Raw genomic sequence first — 20,941 nt, forward strand, 5'->3', positions numbered from 1 at the left:
ACTGGGGAGAAAGGTCAGAGAGAGTCCCATTGACTCAGATACACACTGGTCCTGGGGGACTGGGGAGAAAGGTCAACGCGAGTCCCATTGACTCAGATACACACTGGTCCTGGGGACTGGGGAAAAAGGTCAGAGAGAGTCCCATTGACTCAGTACAAACTGGTCCTGGGGACTGGGGAGAAAGGTCAGCAAGAGTCCCATTGACTCAGATACACACTGGTCCTGGGGGACTGGGGAGAAAGGTCAGAGAGAGTCCCATTGACTCAGATACACACTGGTCCTGGGGACTGGGGAAAAAGGTCAGAGAGAGTCCCATTGACTCAGATACACACTGGTCCTGGGAATGGACTGGGGAGAAAGGTCAGCGAGAGTCCCATTGACTCAGATACACACTGGTCCTGGGGGACTGGGGAGAAAGGTCAGAGAGAGTCCCATTGACTCAGATACACACTGGTCCTGGGGGACTGGGGAGAAAGGTCAGAGAGAGTCCCATTGACTCAGATACACACTGGTCCTGGAGGAATGGGGAAAAAGGTCAGAGAGAGTCCCATTGACTCAGATACACACTGGTCCTGGGGACTGGGGAGAAAGGTCAGAGAGAGTCCCATTGACTCAGATACACACTGGTCCTGGAGGAATGGGGAAAAAGGTCAGAGAGAGTCCCATTGACTCAGATACACACTGGTCCTGGGGACTGGGGAGAAAGGTCAGCGAGAGTCCCATTGACTCAGATACACACTGGTCCTGGGGACTGGGGAGAAAGGTCAGCGAGAGTCCCATTGACTCAGATACACACTGGTCCTGGGGGACTGGGGAGAATGGTCAGAGAGAGTCCCATTAACTCAGATACACACTGGTCCTGGGGGACTGGGGAGAAAGGTCAACGAGGGTCCCATTGACTCAGATACACACTGGTCCTGGGGGACTGGGGAGAAAGGTCAGCGAGAGTCCCATTGACTCAGATACACACTGGTCCTGGGGGACTGGGGAGAAAGGTCAGAGAGAGTCCCATTGACTCAGATACACACTGGTCCTGGGGACTGGGGAGAAAGGTCAGAGAGAGTTCCATTGACTCAGATACACAGTGGTCCTGGGGGACTGGGGAGAAAGGTCAGAGAGAGTCCCATTAACTCAGATACACACTGGTCCTGGGGACTGGGGAGAAAGGTCAGAGAGAGTCCCATTAACTCAGATACACACTGGTCCTGGGGACTGGGGAGAAAGGTCAGCGAGAGTCCCATTGACTCATATACACACTGGTCCTGGGGGACTGGGGAGAAAGGTCAACAAGAGTCCCATTGACTCAGATACACAGTGGTCCTGGGGACTGGGGAGAAAGGTCAGCAAGAGTCCCATTGACTCAGATACACACTGGTCCTGGGGAATGGGGAGAAAGTTCATAGAGAGTCCCATTGACTCAGTACAAACTGGTCCTGGGGACTGAGGAGAAAGGTCAGAGAGAGTCCCATTGACTCAGATACACACTGGTCCTGGGGGACTGGGGAGAAAGTTCATAGAGAGTCCCATTGACTCAGATACACACTGGTCCTGGGGGACTGGGGAGAAAGTTCATAGAGAGTCCCATTGACTCAGATACACACTGGTCCTGGGGACTGGGGAGAAAGCTCAGCGAGAGTCCCAATCTACATCACTTTATCAATATTTACCTCATGTTTGTCTCACGTCATTACATCTCGGGTAACTGATGGAGTGATAGAGAAAGGTCTACAGCTGGAAGTGAACAGGGGTTGCAGACTGAGGAACAATAGTCGGTGTACCCATCTGTTATGAAACCCTTATCCATGCCTTTGTTGCCTCGAGAGTTGACTATTCCTGGAATACTGCGTGAAGTTTTGGTTTCCATATTTACGAATGGATGCACCCGACCCGGAGGCAGTTCAGAGAAAGTTCACCAGGTGGATGAGGGGGTTGACCCACGAGGAAAGGTCGAGCAGGCCAGGCCCCCACCCACCGGAACCCAGAAGAATGAGAGGCGATCCCATCAAAACATACAACATTACGAGGGGGCTTGACAAGGTGGATGCAGAGAGGATGGCAGGGCAGGTTGAGAAAGCAATTAAAAAGCATATGGGATCCTGGGCTTTATAAATAGAGGCATAGAGCACAAAGCAAGAGAGTTATGAATAACCTTTATAAAACACTGGTTCAGCCTCAACTGGAGTATTGTGTCCAACTCTGGGCACCACACTTTACAAGGATGTGAAGACCTGAGACAGGGTGGCAGAAAAGATTTACAAGAATGGTTCCAGGGATGAGGGACTTCAGTTTCTTGGAATGGACTGGGGAGCTGGGGTTGTTCTCCTTAGAGCAGAGAAGGTTGAGGAGAGATTTGATAGAAGTGTTCAAAGTCATGTAAGGTCTATACAGAGTAGATAGCGAGAAACTGTTCCCAGTGGCAGAAGGGTCATGAACCAGAGGACTCAGAGATTTTGTTTCAGACATGAGATGCAGTAATAATGCACAGGACAGGTTACGTGAACACAGACAGGCCCCGCTTACACACCAGAGCTTTTGTTGTCTCTCTCTGTCACACACATACTCATCAGCCTGCAAACACTGCCAGCGATGATTGAAAGTTGATCTCTCTCATTGCTCTGCTGTGGTTGGCAGTTTAAAAGCAAAAACGTCACGTTTCAGTATCTTATCTTTACAGTTTGTGGCCTACAGAAACAGGCTTTCTATTCTGCACCTTGCCGTGTAATTTCATGTCTCTCTTTCTCTCACTGCCTGTATGTTTTGTCTGGATTTGGGTGGAGTTGACAAAGTCACCCATTGTTATAGCGGAAAGATTTTCCCTAAGGCAACGGCACCTATAGCATCAATGTTAGAATGAAATAGGTAATTGTAGTATTAAATGTGTGTGTAAAATCCATGTATAAAGATGGCTATTTGTGGTTTAGCAAAGCCCCAAGGGATGTCAGCCGGCAGAAAAGAGACTGCATTCTTGGTTACTGATAACGGTTGTATTCTCACGCAGAAGCACACTACAACTCCGCAGATGTTCCCCAGACGAGACGTCCTGGTCAGTAGAACAATACAACTCTGTAACAGGACTAAGATAAGGAGGTTACCCAAATATAGCACCCAAGGATAGTAAAATAAGGGAAGCTTGGACCATGTCACAAGATACATGAGTAATTTCTAGCAACACACCCCTTAGTAACACATCTTTTGGAAACACATGAGCCACTTTACGTTTAGAGACTAACTCTATCTATTGGTCTAATTGAATCTATATGTAATCTATAATCAATATGATTGGATAGCGTCCGGCCGAAATGGGCTGATGTAACTGTAGTAAACTGTTGTAAAACATATAAAAAGCCATGAAACCCTTTGTTAGGCGGAGAGAGGTACCTGGACCCACCAGTTGCTTCATCTCCCCGCCGGCGTAATAAACCGTTTTGATGTATGGACCGACCCCGATTAAGATTGATAATTAATCTTCTCTCATTACGCAACACCCAGTCTAGGATGGCCAGTTCTCCAGTTGGTTCCTCAACATATTGGTCTAGAAAACCATTCCTTATACACTCCAGGAAATCCTTCTCCACTGTATTGCTATCAGTTTGGCTAGCCCAATCTATATTTAGATTAAAATTACCAATGATAACTGCGGTACCTTTATTGCACACATCCCTAACTTCCTGTTTGATGCCATCCCCAACCTCACTACCACTGTTTGGTGGTCTGTACACAACTCCCACTAGCGTTTTCGCTCTTTGGTGTTCCGCAGCTCTACCCATACAGATTCCACATCATCCAAGCTAATGTCCTTCCTTACTATTGCGTTAATCTCCTCTTTAATCAGCAACGCTACCCCACCTCCTTTTTCTTTCTGTCTGTCCTTCCTGAATATTGAATACCACTGGATGTTGAGTTCCCAACCTTGGTCACCTTGGAGCCATGTCTCCGTAATCCAAATTACATCATATCCGTTAAAAGCTATCTGCGCAGTTAATTCATCCACCTTATTATGAATGCTCCTCACATTGAGACACAGAGCATTCAGACTTGTTTTTTTAACACTCTTTGTCGTTTAAGAATTATGTTGCAATGTGGCTCTTTTTGATTTTTGCCTTTGATTTCCCTGCCCTCCACTTTTCCTTATGTCTGTTCTACCTTTTGCTTCTGTCCCCATTTTACTTCCCTCTGTCTCCCTGCAAAGATTCCCATCCCCCTGCCATATTAGTTTAAACCCTCCCTAACAGCAATAGCAAACACTCCTCCTTGGACATTGGTTCCGGTCCTGCCCAGGTGCAGACCATCTGGTTTGTACTGGTCCCACCTTGCCCAGAACCAGTTCCAATGTCCCAGGAATTTGAATCCCTCCCTCTTGCACCATTCCTCAAGCCACGCATTCATCTTAACTATCCTACTATTCCTGCTCTGACTAGCACGTGACACTGGTAGCAATACTGAGATTATTACCTTTATGGTCCTGCTTTTTAATTTAACTCCTAGCTCACTAAATTCAGCTTGTAGGAATTCATCCTGTTTTTTACCTATATCATTGGTACCTATATGCACCACAACAACTGGCGTTCACCCTCCCCCACTAGAATGCCCTGCAGCCGCTCCAAGACATCCTTGACCCTTGCAGCAGGGAGGCAACATACCATCCTGGAGTCTTGATTGCGGCCGTCTTCTCCCTGTGGCTGACGAGCTCCTCCCGGAGTCACAGTGTGGATTTTGTCCACAATGGGGTACAACGGACATGATTTTTATGGCCAATATTTATCCTTCAATCAATATAATTCGAACAGATTATCTGCTCATTATCACATTGCTATTTGTGGAAGCTTGCTGTGCGCAAATTGGCTGCCACATTACAACAGTGACTACACTTCAGAATAGTACTGCATTGGCTGTAAAACACTTTGGAACATCGGGTGCTATATAAATGCAAATCTTTCATTTTTTCTTTCGGTAATATGGGCGTGTTTTTGTGTTGGAGGAACTCGAAAATGCCAGGAATGCGGTGGTTCCGCTGACTTTAATGGCAGGACCTCATTATCATTTTCGTACTCCATTTCCCATGCAGCTGGACAGATTGAGAAGCTGATTGGCTGCCCGGCGTAATAGCCAGGTGGTAGAAGGCCTCAGCCGGGGACCACTGGTGTCAATCAGCTGCAATTGGAAAAGATTGGGGTACTGTAGGGGCTCGGAATGTGGCAATGAGAAGCGAGGCAGAGATGGAAATTTTGTGGCATGGGGAGAGATTGCAGGGAGGGAGGCAGGTCACAGGGTATTGGAATATCGCGGGGAGGGAGGCATATTTGTGTGGGGTTGGAAAGATCACGGGGAGGTCGGAAGGTCGTGGCAAAAGCTCTGTCTTGAATATACTCAACAAGTCAACATCCACTGCCCTCTGGGGTAGAGAATTCCAAAGATTCACAACCCTTTGAGTGAAGAAATATCTCCTCATCTCAGTCTTAAATGGCCGACCCGTTATCCTGAGACTATGAACCCTGGTTCTAGACTCTTCAGCCAGGGGAAACATCCTCCCTCCATTTACCCTGTCAAGTCCTGTAAGAATATTATTCATGTGAAAGAGATCAATTCTCCTTTTAAACTCTAGGGAATATAGGCCCAATCTACTCAATCTTTCCTCACAGGACAATTCCCCCCATCCCAGAAATCATTCTCATGAACCTTCATTGCAGGTATATTCTTCCTTAGGTAATAAGATCATAACTGTACACAGTACTCCAGGTTTAGTCTCACCAGGGCCCTATATAATTGCAGTTAGACTTCTTTACTCTTATACTCCAATCCTTTTGTAACAAAGGCTAACATACTTTCCTAATTGCTTGCTGTACATGCATGTTAACTTTCTGTGATTCGCGTACAAGGACACCCAGGTCTTTCTAAATACCAATATTTCCCAATCTCTCACCATTTAAAAATTATTCTGCTTTTCTATTTTTCCTACCAAAGTGGATAACGTCACATTTCTCCACATTATATTCCATTTGCCATGTTCTTAACCCGTCTATATCCCTTTGCAGCTTCTGTGCATCCTCCTCATAACTTACTTTCCTACCTAGCTTTGTATCATCAGCAAACTTGGATGCATTGCACTCGGTCCCTTCATCTCAGTCATTGGTATAGATTGTGAATAGCTGAGGCCCAAGCACTGATCCTTGCGATACCCCATTAGTTACAGCCTACCAACCCGAAAATGACCCGTTTATTCCTAATCTCTATTTTCTGTCCATTAACCAATCCTCAATCCATGCTAATGTATTACCCCTAATCCAATGAGCCCTAATTTTGTGCAATAAATTCCTGTGTGGCACTATATCGAATGCTTTTTGAAAATTCAAATACACTACATTCACTGGTTCCCCTTTATTTACCCTGCCATTTACAACCTCAAAAATCTTCTAACAGTTTTGTCAAACATGATTTTCCTTTCATAAATCTGTGTTGACTCTGTCCAATCAAATTATGATTTTCTAAGTGCTCTGTTACCACGTCCCTAATAATAGATTCTAGCATTTTGCATACTACTGATTTCAGGCTAGCTGACTTGTAGTTCCCTGTTTTCTCTCTCCCTCCTTTCTTGAATACTGGGGTTACATTTGCTACCTTCCAATCTGCGGGAACATTCTAGAATCTAGGGAATTTTGGAAAATCAAAACCAATGCAGCCATTATCTCTGTAGCCACCTCTTTTAAAACCTTAGGATGTAGGTCAGCAGATCCAGGGGATTTGTCGGCTTTTAGTCCCATTAGTTTTTCCAGCACTATTTCTTTACTATTACTAATTTCTTCAAGTTCCTAATTCTCTCCAGATCTTTGGTTCTCCACTATTTCTGGAAGGGTTTTTGCATCTTCTTCCATGAAGCCATTGGCCCTGAATTTGCGGTTGGGGAAATGCCTGCAATCCGCAAATAAACTGCGTATCTGGTGGTCTGGAATGTACGGATATTCGCGGTCCTGGGCCTCTCCGGGCACCTGCGGGTGGAGGCCCATGTATCATAGGGTTGCAGTGGTTTGCAAGCAGCCCTGGGATCATGTGGGCTGGCCCAACCAACAAAAGAAGTGAATCCCCATTCATGCTTATGTGGATTCCATATGTATGGAAACTCCATAAGTATGAATGTGAATACCCCAAAAAAACATCTATGCATTAAATATATATTTTTTTAATTACATATTTAAAATGAAATAAAATAAAATGGCATTATATCTAAAACAAAAGTATAATTTTTTGAAAAATAAATTGACATGTTTCAATGGGGCTAAAAATAAACTTACTTTATTACCTTTCCAATGTACAAATGATTCATGACATTGTATTTTTATGTTTTTTTACACTCTTATGGTGGTAAAAGCAGGCCTTACATCTGCTTTTACTAAGAGTAAGAATTTCACCGGCATTCGCTGGGCAGTTCTCTGCCCGCGGATACCCTTTTCCTGGGGATGATTTATCGAGAAAATTCTTGACAGACCTCAAGTTCCAGGTTTTTGTGCATTCGTTTCACACGCGTGGCCCTTATGGGCATGTGCGCACCTCATACGCACTCGTAGAGGCCGCAAATTACAGCCCACTGTTTAATGTCTCCGCCATTTCCTTATTCTCCTTGTGGAAGATTAGCTGCAACGTGGCAGGCCCCAGGAAAAATGAGGGAGACCAAAACTCCTTGTTGCACATCAGCCAGTACTCAAAGAGGCAGAAGTGTGATGGGTTCTCATCGTGACAGAATGCTGACTTTTGCAAATATATTTAAATTAAATTTGCTTTGTGGTTGCTTTTTCTTTGCACAAGACTAGTTTTATTTGCGCACTGGGCTAATTGTTTTATTTTGTTTTGTTAGTTGCCAAGAAAGTGCTTTTCTTATATTTTATAAATAGTAATGATCAGCAATCTTAGAATTGTTGAGCATTTGCTTTGACTATCTCAAGAGTGCATCTGTACAATATGCTATGCCTGATGCACCATAGTGCTATCTCCTTGTGATACTGTTTATTGTCACCATTATTGATAGGAAGGGACAATATGTATGAAGGGGCTGCAGGAGGGTCAAAACTAAAAATCATGGTTTAAAAACTAATATTAAAACACTTTACCTAAACGCACGCAGCATTCGAAATAAAGTAAATGAGTTGACGGCACAAATCATTACAAATGGGTATGATTTGGTGGCCATTGCAGAAACGTGGTTGCAGGGTGGCCAAGACTGGGAATTAAACATACAGGGGTATCTGACAATTCGGAAAGATAGACAAGAAGGGAAAGGAGGTGGGGGAGCTCTGTTAATAAAGGAAGATATCAGGGCATTTGTGAGAGATGATATTGGCTCGAATGAACAAAATGTTGAATCATTGTGGGTGGAGATTAGAGATAGTAAGGGGAAAAAAAATCACTGGTGGGCGTAGTTTATAGGCGCCCAAATAATAACTTCATGGTGGGGCGGGCAATAATCAAGGGAATAATGGAGGCATGTGAAAAAGGAACGGCAGTAATCATGGGGGATTTTAACCGATATATCGATTGGTCAAATCAAATCGCACGGGGTAGTCTTGAGGAGGAATTCATAGAATGCATACGTGATTGTTTCTTAGAACAGTATGTGACAGAACCTACAAGGGAGCAAGCGATCTGAGATCTGGTCCTGTGTAATGAGACAGGAATAATAAACGATCTCCTAGTAAAAGATCCTCTCGGAATGAGTGATCACAGTATGGTTGAATTTGTAATACAGATTGAGGGTGAGGAAGTAGTGTCTCAAACGAGCGTACTATGCTTAAACAAAGGGGACTACAGTGGGATGAGGGCAGAGTTGGCTAAAGTAGACTAGGAAAACAGACTAAACGGTGGCACAATTGAGGAACAGTGGAGGACTTTTAAGGAGCTCTTTGATAGTGCTCAACAAAAATATATTCCAGTGAAAAAGAAGGGTGGTAAGAGAAGGGATAACCAGCCGTGGATAACCAAGGAAATAAAGGAGAGTATCAAATTAAAAACCAATGCGTATAAGGTGGCCAAGGTTAGTGGGAAACGAGAAGATTGGGAACATTTTAAACGACAGCAAAGAATGACGAAGAAAGCAATAAAGAAAGGAAAGATAGATTACGAAAGTAAACTTGAGCAAAACATAAAAACGGATAGTAAAAGCTTTTACTGATATATAAAACGGAAAAGAATGACAAAAGTAAATGTTGGTCCCTTGGAAGATGAGAAGGGGGATTTAATAATGGAAAATGTGGCAATGGCTGGGACCTTAAACAATTATTTTGCTTCGGTCTTCACAGTGGAAGACACAAAAACCATGCCAAAAATTGCTGGTCACAGGAATGTGGGAAGGGAGGATCTCGAGACAATCACCATCACTAGGGGGATAGTGCTGGACAGCCTAATGGGACTCAAGGTAGACAAGTCCCCTGGTCCTGATGAAATGCATCCCAGGGTATTAAAAGAGATGGCGGAAGTTATAGCAGATGCATTCGTTATAATCTACCAAAATTCTCTGGACTCTGGGGAGGTACCAGCGGATTGGAAAGCAGCTAATGTAACGCCTGTGTTTAAAAAAGGGGCCAGACAAAAGGCAGGTAACTAGAGGCCAGTTAGTTTAACATCTGTAGTGGGGAAAATGCTTGAAGCTATCATTAAGGAAGAAATAGCGGGACATCTAGATAGGAATAGTGCAATCAAGCAGACGCAACATGGATTCATGAAGAGGAAATCATGTTTAACTAATTTACTGGAATTCTTTGAGGATATAACGAGCATGGTGGATAGAAGTGTACCGATGGATGTGGTGTATTTAGATTTCCAAAAGGCATTCGATAAGGTGCCACACAAAAGGTTACTGCAGAAGATAAAGGTACGTGGAGTCAGAGGAAATGTATTAGCATGGATAGAGAATTGGCTGGCTAACAGAAAGCAGAGAGTCGGGATAAATGGGTCCTTTTCGGGTTGGAAATCGGTCGTTAGTGGTGTGCCACAGGGATCGGTGCTGGGACCATAACTGTTTACAATATACATAGATGACCTGGAAGAGGGCACAGAGTGTAGTGTAACAAAATTTGCAGATGACACAAAGATTAGTGGGAAAGCGGGTTGTGTAGAGGACACAGAGAGGCTGCAAAGAGATTTAGATAGGTTAAGCGAATGGGCGAAGGTTTGGCAGATGGAATACAATGTCGGAAAGTGTGAGGTCATCCACTTTGGAAAAAAAACAGTAAAAGGGAATATTATTTGAATGAGGAGAAATTACAACATGCTATGGTGCAGAGGGACCTGGGGTCCTTGTGCATGAAACTCTTTTAGAGTCTACCTGCAAAACATAAAACATGTATCCGTGCCACCTGACCTGGATGACACACCAGACATTTACAAGGCCCTTTTTTCCTTTTTTGTTTTTTTTTTTGTTTTTTGTTTTGTTTTTTTGGGGTTTTTTTTGGGCACTAAAATCAAATTTTTTCCTTTTTCCAGTGCCCCCTATAAAAGGAGAGGGGGACACTAAAAGCACCGGCAATTAAAACAAAATAAACTTTAAAACGTAAAATCAAATTAAAATTTGGTTGCCGGGCGTCATGATGCACTCCAGTCCCTCCGGTGCCCACCTCTCGCGGAAGGCCGCGAGCGTACCGGTGGACACCGCGTGTTCCATCTCCAAGGACACCCTGGACCGGATGTAAGAGCGGAAGAGAGGCAGGCAGTCAGGTTGAACGACCCCCTCGACCGCCCGCTGCCTGGACCGGCTGATGGCACCCTTGGCCGTGCCCAGGAGCAGTCCTACGAGGAGGCCTTCGGACCTACCCGCTCCCCTCCGCACAGGGTGCCCAAAGATCAGGAGAGTGGGACTGAAGTGCAGCCAGAATTTCAGGAGCAGCCCCTTCAAATAATGGAACAGGGGCTGCAACCTCGTGCACTCAATAAAAACATGGAACACGGACTCCTCCAGACCGCAGAAATTGTAGGCTTAAAAATTTATTGCACGGCACTGCTCCGTGCACCACCCTCCAGGCCAAGTCCCCGATGAATAGTGGGAGGACCCCCGCGTAGAGTGCCCTCCATCGGGGACCCCCGCCTCCTCCGGACGGCAAGATGGTACGCCATGGCGTGTCCGGGTGGCCGGCGAGGATGGCAAAGTTGAGAGTGTGCAGGAGCAGCCCGTACAGGAAACCCCTCCGCGCGGAACTGAAAGGCACGGAGGGGTTTTCCCCGAGGCGGCTCAAGTTGTGAGGCGCCGGCTCCTTGTGCATGAATCCCAAAAAGTTAGTTTGCAGGTGCAGCAGGTAATCAGGAAGGCGAATGGAATGTTGGCCTTCATTGTGAGAGGGATGAAGGACAAAAGCAGGGAGATCCTGCTGCAACTGTATAGGGTATTGGTGAGGCCGCACCTGGAGTACTGCGTGCAGTTTTGGTCACCTTACTTAAGGAAGGACATACTAGCTTTGGAGTGGGTACAGAGACGATTCACTAGGTTGATTCCGGAGATGAGGGGGTTACCTTATGATGATAGATTGAGTAGACTGGGTCTTTACTCGTTGGAGTTCAGAAGGATGAGGGGTGATCTTATAGAAACATTTAAGATAATGAAAGGGATAGACAAGATAGAGGCAGAGAGATTGTTTCCACTGGTTGGGGAGACTGGAACGAGGGGGCACAGCCTCAAAATACGGGGGAGCCAATTTAAAACCGAGTTGAGAGGGAATTTCTTCTCCCAGAGGGTTGTGAATCTGTGGAATTCTCTGCCCAAGGAAGCAGTTGAGGCTAGCTCATTGAATGTATTCAAATCACAGATAGATAGATTTTTAACCAATAAGGGAATTAAGGGTTACGGGGAGCGGGCGGGTAAGTGGAGCTGAGTCCACGGCCAGATCAGCCATGATCTTGTTGAATGGCGGAGCAGGCTCAAGGGGCTAGATGGCCTACTCCTGTTCCTAATTCTTATGTTCTTATGTTGTTATGTTCTCCTAAATTAGGCCCCATTTGTAGTCGCAGATGTATACATAGAAACATAGAAACATAGAAAATAGGTGCAGGAGCAGGCCATTCAGCCCTTCTAGTCTGCACCGCCATTCAATGAGTTCATGGCTGAACATGAAACTTCAGTACCCCCTTCCTGCTTTCTCGCCATACCCCTTGATCCCCTGTTTCCTGAGAGGTAGCTTAAGAAGTTGCTTGTGATTCTACTGACCTGAGCACTACTCTGTGCACACACATCGAGATGGCTACTGGTCTATTCCAACTGTGGGGCTAAAATGTTCTATGGTGCTTCTTCTGTTACTTACCCAAACTACATGCCAGGCAGAACTGTTTCTGTGCTTTTGCTCACACACTACTGCTAGAGGCCAATGCCTGAGGGTAGCTAGTGATCTCTAGACAGCCTCCAAATCTCTGAGAATGTTTCCTAGCACCTCAAAACCAGCCTTTATTGTTTCTTAGAGTGTGGATTCAACATCTCAGGATCAATGGGAACATTTTTGAGGGATGCTTCAATGGTGCTCACTATCTATCGGCCTGAGTTGTTCCCTGTAGGTGAGATTGATGCCAGATGGTGCTCAATAGCAACCTACAGTGCAACCCTTGCTTCGTCACATTGCCCAACTGGGTGGTCGGGTCTTCAATTCTACGCAGTATTCTGCAATGAGGCAACTGAATTACTCACCTGTTCATCCTTCTGAATTGAGTTCCAATTTACTGCTGACCCCAGGGACTCAGCTGAAAACTGTGGGCATGCTCACAGCAACAGACAGCTAACCATCCATGTCCCTCTCTCATAGAATCATAGAATCATAGAATGGTTACAGCAAAGAAGGATGTCATTCGGCCCATCGAGCACATGCTGGCTCTCTGCAAGAGCACCTCAGCTAGTACTACTCACCCACCTATTCCCCATAGTCCTGCAAATGTTTTTCCTTCAGGTACATATCCAACTCCCTTTTGAAGCCACAACTGAGTCTGCCTCCACCACCCTTTCAGCAGTGTATTCCCGATTCTGACCACTTACTGCGTAAAAATGTTTTTCCTCATGACGCCTATGGTTCTTATGCCAATCACCTTAAATCTGCGTTCTCTGGTTCTCAACCCTTCTGCCAATGGGAACAGTTTTTCTCTATGTACTCTGTCTAGACCCATCATGATTTTGAACACCTCTATCAAACCTCCTCTCAACCTTCTCAGCTATAAGGAGAACAACCCCAGTTTCTCTACATAACTGAAGTTCCTCATCCCCGGAATCATTCTCATAAATCTTTTGTGCATGCTCTCTAAGGCCTTGGCATCCATTCTAAAGTGCGGTGCCGATTGCTCAGTGATTCACCTTGTGTTTCTTTTTAGCAAGCCAACATTTACTTTATGGCTTTTTGAGGACAAATCTTCTGCCTGCCCCTGCCTGCCTTGGGGTCGGGAGTTACCTGGGTCCTAAAGAACAGGTGGTTAATGGAGAAAGCACAGGAGATGCAGCAGCTGGCCGATAGCCATGATGTGTGAGGATTCTTCACCGCAGTCAAGGCCACATACGGACCAAACTCCCAAGGCCTCACCCAACTACTGGCCAAGAACAGGGAAACACTCATCAAGGACACCGCGTCAGTCAGGGCCCGCTGGAAGGAACACTTCGAAGATCTCCTTAACCGAGACTCTGCCTTTGACTCGAGTGTTCTCGACTCTATTCCGCAGCATGCTACCCGCCACTATCTCAGTGAGACCCCAACACTGCATGAGGTCGAAAAGGCCATAAGACAGCTAAAAAACAACAAGCCTATGGGAGCGGATGGAATCCCTGCTGAGGGACTGTATGGTGGAGAGGCACTACTGGCGCGAATACACAACCTCATCTCTCTCATCTGGAGGGAGGAGAGCATACCGGGAGATCTTAAAGGTGCAGTGGTCATTACCATTTTTAAAAAAGGTGAAAAGTCCGACTGCGGCAACTACAGAGGAATCTCCCTGCTTTCAACCACTGGGAAAGTCGACACTAAAGTCCTCTTCAATCGTCTTCTCCCCGTGGCCGAGGAGCTCCTCCCGGAGTCGCAGTGCGGATTTCAGCCCCTCCGGGGCACAATGGACATGATTTTTGCAGCGCGAGAGCTGCAGAAAAAATGCAGGGAACAGCGCCAGCCCTTATACATGGCCTTCTTTGACCTTACAAAGGCCTTTGACACTGTCAACCACGTGGGTCTATGGAGCGTCTTCCTCCGTTTCGGATGCCCCCAAAAGTACGTCACCATACTCCGCCTGCTCCACGACGACATGCAGGCCGTGATCCTTACCAACGGATCCATCATGTTAAGTCCTGACTCTAATGTACTGACTTACACGAGACACATGCTGAAGTCAAGGTCACTCAGGACCTGCACCTTTAATTCCAGCTCTCCAGTGCTGCACTTGCCTGAGACCTCCCCTTATATATCTCAGTGGGACAGGTACGGAGTGTCTCCTGCAAGTGCACCCCTGGTGGTAAGGTATGCTTATTGTTACAGGTCATATCCAGTTACAGTCATGTATAGCATGGTAAAATACAGTTATATACAGTAATGTAAGATACATGACATCACCCATCCCCAAGGTCTTATTGCCTTTATAGATTCAGTCTCGCAGCTGGTCTGTGCTCTCGCGTGGAGCGTCTTAGTTGTGGTCCAGTTGTTTGCCTTGGTGCCTGTTTTTCGTTCAGTGTGATTGCTGGTATCTCGCCTGGACTGTCTGTTTCATTTGGTGTGATTGCTGGTATCTCGCCTGGGCTGTCTGTTGGGACTGCCCTTTCCTCAGGTTGTTCCACTTGTCTGTCCACCAGGTGTGGTGTGTGTTCCACATTGTAGTCTGCCTCTGGTTCTTCAGTGTTATCAGTGAATCTACTTTTTACTTGGTCTACATGCCTCCGGCAGGTTTGGCCATTGTCCATTTGTACAACCAGTAGCCTGTTTTCCTCTTTGTCTGTTACTGTCCCTGCAAGCCATTTGGGACCCCGGCCATAGTTTAGCACAAACACTTTGTCCCCTATCTCATTCCACCTCCCACTCGAATTTCGGTCATGGTACACAGTTAGCTTTTGATGCTTAGCCTCAACAATTTCATGCATGTCTGGAAGGATTAACGAGAGCCTGTCTTTAAGGTTCATTTCAACCCCAGTCACCGAATGCAGACGAGATCTGTATGCCAGCAGCAGTCACGACAGGCGGCTCTGCAGCATGGGATCTTGGATTCTGAGCATGACTTGTTTAATGATCTGCACTGCTCGCTCCGCCTGGCCATTGGAGGCCGGCTTGAAAGGTGCCGTCTTAACGTGATTTATACTGTGGTCAACTATAAAATCGTGAAATTCTGCGCTGGTGAAGCACAGACCATTATCACTGACCAATGTCAGGAATGCCGTGCGTTGCAAACGTGGTTCTAAGGCTCTCCACAGTGGTGAAGGTGATGCTCGAGTTTAAAATGGTGCACTCGATCCATTTTGAAAATGCATCAATGACTACGAGGAACATTTTGCCCATGAATGTGCCCGCATAGACTACATGCACCCGCGACCACGGTTTGGTGGGCCAGGGGCTTAGAGGGCCTCCCTGGGGGCATTACTAAGTTGGGCACAAATGGTGCACCGACGGACGCAGAACTCCAAGTCCGTGTCAATGCCAGGCCACCAGACATGAGATCTGGCTATGGCCTTCATAAGGACGATCCCCAGGTGCTCGCGATGGAGCACCCGGACAAACGCCTCCCTGTCTCTTAAGGGCATAACTACTCGGCTGCCCCACATCAGGCAATCTGGCTGTAGTGAGAGTTCATGCATGTGCCTATGCAAGGGTTTGACCTCCTCGAGGCAGGCATCGCGAGCCTCTGCCCAGTCACCGTTTAAAACGCATCTTTTAACTAGAGATAACGTGAGGTCGCTGGTCGTCCAGGCTCTGATTTGGTGAGCCGTCATGGGCAAACCTGTGGATTCAAAGGCATTGATTGCCATGGCCATCTCACAGTCCTGTTCGTCGGACCCTTCTGTGGTCACCAGGGGTAGCCTGCTAAGCGCGTTGGCACAGTTGTCTGTGCCTGGGCTGTGCCTTATCATGTAGTTGTACGCCGCCAGCATGAGTGCCCACTGCTGAATGCGTGCCAAGGCGTTGCCGTTGATTGCCTTGCACTCGGATAGTAGGGACGTGAGGGGTTTGTGGTCGGTTTCTAATGCAAACTTGGCCCTGAAAAGGTATTGGTGCATCTTTTTGACACCGTACACGCACGTGAGCGCCTCCTTTTCAACCATACCGTACCCGCGCTCCACCCGCGAAAGTGACCTGGAGGCATAAGCAACGGGCTGCAATTTACCCGCATCATTGACGTGCTGTAAAACGCACCTGACCCCGTACGCTGACGCATCACATGTAAGGACTAACTTTTTACCTGGGTCAAAAAAGGCTAAAACACTCTTGGAACATAGAAGGTTGCGTGCCTTATTGAAGGCGTGTTCTTGGGCGTCCCCCTAAAACCAATCGCACCCCTTTCTGAGTAGCACGTGGAGAGGCTCCAGCAGCATGCTCAAGTTCTGCATAAAGTTCCCAAAGTAATTGAGTAGCCCGAGAAAGGCACGTAGTTCCGAGACATTCCGGGGCCTGGGTGCCAGACAAATTGCTTCGGTTTTTGGATTCGGTTGGGCGGATTCCATCAGCGGCAATCCTTCTGCCCAAAAATTCAACCTCAGCCGCGAGAAACAGACATTTGGATTTCTTAACTCTAAGGCCTATCCGATCCAATCGACTTAGTACTTTCTCAAGATTGCAGAGATGAGAGTCGGTGCCCCCGCCCATGATGAGTATGTCATCTTGAAACACACCGTCCTCGGGATGGACTTGAGCAGACTTTCGATGTTGCGCTGGAATATAACAGTTGCCGACCTGATGCCGAATGGGCATCGATTGTACACAAAAAGGCCTCGATGTGTTGTGATGGTGGTGAGTAGCTTAGACTCTTCGGTCAGTTCTTGCGTCATATATGCAGATGTGAGGTCAAGTTTCGAGAAAAGTTTTCCTCCAACCAACGTGGCAAATAGGTCCTCCGCTCTGGGCAGCGGGTATTGGTCCTGTAGGGAGACTCTGTTTATGGTGGACTTGTAATCCCCACAGATTCGCACGGATCCATCAGGCTTCATGACGGGGACAATGGGGCTTGCCCAGTCGCTGAATTCCACGGGAGAAATTATGCCTTCCCGCAGAAGCCGGTCCAGTTCGTTTTCAATCTTTTCCCTCATCACATAAGGCACAGCTCTAGCCTTGTGATGGACCAGTCTGGCATTCTGTGTGATGTAGATTCTAACTTTAGCCCCTTTGAAGGTGCCCACACCTGGCTGAAAGAAATGTTCAAAACGGCTTCGAACTGTTGAGCAGGAGGACCGTTCCTCTGACGACATGGCGTGAACATCATCCCATTTCTAATTAGGTTCTGCTAGCCAGCTTCTCCCCAACAGGGCTGGGAGATCACCGGGGACAATCCACAGGGAAAGTCGGTGCACCATCCCTTTGTGTGTGACTGAGAGCATGGCGCTGCCAAGGACTGGGACGATTTCTTTAGTATAGGTCCTTAGGTTGGTGTCGATCTTTGTGAGTTTTGGTCTGTTGCTTTTGTGCGGCCACAGCTATTCAAATTGTTGAATGCTCATGAGGGATTAATTGGCCCCTGTGTCCAGTTCCATGTTGACGGGTATCCCGTTGAGTAGAACCCTTATCATAATTGGAGGCGTCTTGGTGTAAGAACAGTGGACATTGATCGTGTTAACCCGCTGTACCTCGGCGTCCCGTGCACTGTTCCAACTGTCTTCTGGTCCGCTTTCCGACCCTTCCGATTCGTATACCAGCCGAGCTGCTGTTTTTCTGCACATGCGAGCCAGATGCCCTGTGTAGTTGCAGTTTCTGCAAACGGCATGCTGAAATCGACACACCCTGGTTGAGTGCCTTTCCCCACATCTCCAACACAGACCGTTTCCATTGTTTCCGAAGGATGAGCTGCGTCTGGCTGGTCTCCCTTGAGCTTCTCTCACTCTGTTGTTGATTGCTCTCATTGGGGGTTGATGAGGTGTGTTTGGCCGTTCATGTGGCCCTTGATTTTGATGTCTTCTGGTGCCACTGCCTGCTGTGAAGGCCTGCTCTCCTGCCTTTGTCTGTGTGTGGGGGTAGCAGTTTGTTTCACAATGTGGACCCCTTGTTCCAATGCCACATTGGTTGTCATACCCGAAGTATAGGTCAGCCTCGTTTCTTCTTCGCCTGCTAAGAACGTCTGTGCGACCAGTGCTGCTGCATCTAGAGTCAAGTTCTTAATCTCTATAAGTTTTCGGAATATGCCTGCATGGCCTATTCCTTCAATAAAAAAGTCTCACAGTACTTCTCTCCTTTGTTCATCGGGGCACTCACATGAACTAGCAAGCCTCCGAAGTTCCGCCACGAAGTCGGGTATGCTTTGGCCCACACAGCGTCTCTAGTTGTAGAACCTGTGTCTGGCCATGTGTAGGCTGCTTGCTGGCTTCAGGTAGTCTCTCACCAGTGTGCTCAACTCCTCAACCGACTTGCTTGCTGGTTTCTCGGGTGCCAGCAGGTCTTTCATTAAAGTGTATGTTTTCGAGCCACAACTGGTCAAGAGATGGGCTCTTCTCTTGTCTGCCTTATCGTCGCCCAGCCAGTCTTTGGTCACAAAGCTTTGCTGGAGCCTTTCTATAAAGTCATCCCAATTGTCTCCAGCATTGTATTTCTCATCTGAGCTGTTGGTAGCCATTCTGTGGATTCTGTGATCCCGTAACTTGTCGCCACTGTTAAGTCCTGACTCTAATGTACTGACTTGCACGAGACACATGCTGAAGTCAAGGTCACTCAGGACCTGCACGTTTAATTCCCAGCTCTCCAGTGCTGCACTTGCCTGAGACCTCCCTTTATATACCTCAGTGGGACAGGTATGGAGTGTCTCCTGCAAGTGCACCCCTGGTGGTAAGGTATGCTTATTGTTACAGGTCATATCCAGTTACAGTCATGTATAGCATGGTAAGATACAGTTATATACAGTAATGTGAGATACATGACACATCACAGACCCAATTCATGTCCGAACCGAGGTCAAGCAGGGCTGCGTCATTGCCACAACCCTCTTCTCAATCTTCCTTGCTGCCATGCTTCGCCTTACACTTGATAAGCTCCCCGCTGGAGTGGAGCTAAATGACAGAACCAGTGGAAAGCTGTTCAACCTTCGCCATCTCCAGGCCTGGTCCAAGACCACTCCAACCTCTGTCATCGAGCTACAGTACGCGGATGACTCCTGCGTTCGTGCACACTCAGAGGCTGAACTCCAGGACATAGTCGACGTATTTACCGAGGCATATGAAAGCATGGGCCTTACGATAAACATTAGTAAGACAAAGGTCCTCACCGCACAGTACTGCCTCCCAAACATCAAGATCCACGGCGTGGCCCTGGACAACGTGGACCACATCCCCTATCTCGGGAGCCTCCTATCAACAAGAGCAGGCATTGATGATGAGATCCAACACCGCCTCCAGTGCGCCAGTGCAGCCTTCGGCCGCTTGAAGAAAAGAGTGTTTGAAGATCAGTCCCTCAAAACTGTCACCAAGCTCATGGTCTACAGGGCTGTAGTAATACCCGCCCTCCTGTATGGCTCAGAGAATTGGACCATGTACAGTAGACACCTCAAGTTGCTGGAGAAATACTACCAGCGATGTCTCCGCAAAATCCTGCAAAGCCCCTCGGAGGACAGACGCACAAATATTAGCGACCTCGTCCAGGTCAACATCCCCAGCATTGAAGCACTGACCACACTTGATCAGCTCAGCTGGGCAGGCCACATAGTTCGCATGCCAGACACGAGACTCCCAAAGCAAGCGCTCTACTCGGAACTCATCCACGACAAATGAGCCAAAGGCGGGTAGAGGAAACGTTACAAGGACACCCTCGAAGCCTCCCTGATAAAGTGTGACATCCCCACTGACACCTGGGAGTCCTTGGCCATAGACCGTCCTAAGTGGAGGAAGTGCATCCGGGAGGGCGCTGAGCTCCTCGAATATCGTCGCCGAGAGCATGCAGAAATCAAGCACAGGCAGTGGAAGGAGCTTGCGGCAAACCAGTCCCAGCCACCCTTTCCCTCAATGACTATCTGTCCCACCTGTGACAGAAACTGTGGTTCTCATATTGGACTGTACAGCCACCTAAGAACTCATGCTAAGAGTGGAAGCAAGTCTTCCTCGATCCCGAGGGATTGTCCATGATGATGACCCTAGCCCTCAGTCGGGACTTGATGTTGGTGGAATGTGGGGCCCATCTTCAGGCCTAGGCTGGAATCCTAATATATTATGCATCACACATCTCAGGGGACACCAAGCTTTTACTTTTAGGGCGTGTGGCTAAGTTTACCACTCCAGAAACCCATCCTAGTGGACCATCATTGTATCTTGCCTGGAATGAAGTTGAGTAGGTTGGAGGTAGCACCTGACCATTGCTGTCACTGGCTGCTTCTGCACAATGTTAGTTGCAGGCATTCTCACAGCAGCTGGTACAGCTCTGCATCTGGCCTTTTGCACAGACTCTTTTATATTAACAACTTGGAAGAAGGGACTGAGTGTCACGTAGCCAAGTTTGCTGATGATCCAAAGATGGGAGGAAAAGCAATGTGTGAGAAGGACACAAAAAATCTGCAAAAGGGCATAGACAGGCTAAGTGAGTGGGCAAAAATTTGGCAGATGGAGTATAATGTTGGAAAGTGTGAGGTCACGCACTTTGGCAGAAAAAAAATCCAAGAGCAAGTTATTATTTAACTGGAGAAAAATTGCAAAATGCTGTAGTGCAGTGGGACCTGGGGGTACTTGTGCATGAAAGACAAAAGGTTAGTATGCAGGTACAGCAAGCGATCAGGAAGGCCAATGGAATCTTGGCCTTTATTGCAAAGGGGATGGAATATAAAAGCAGGGAAGTCTTGCTACAGT

This window comes from Pristiophorus japonicus, chromosome 1 (genome assembly GCF_044704955.1).
Source record: "Pristiophorus japonicus isolate sPriJap1 chromosome 1, sPriJap1.hap1, whole genome shotgun sequence".
NCBI lineage: Eukaryota > Metazoa > Chordata > Chondrichthyes > Pristiophoridae > Pristiophorus > Pristiophorus japonicus.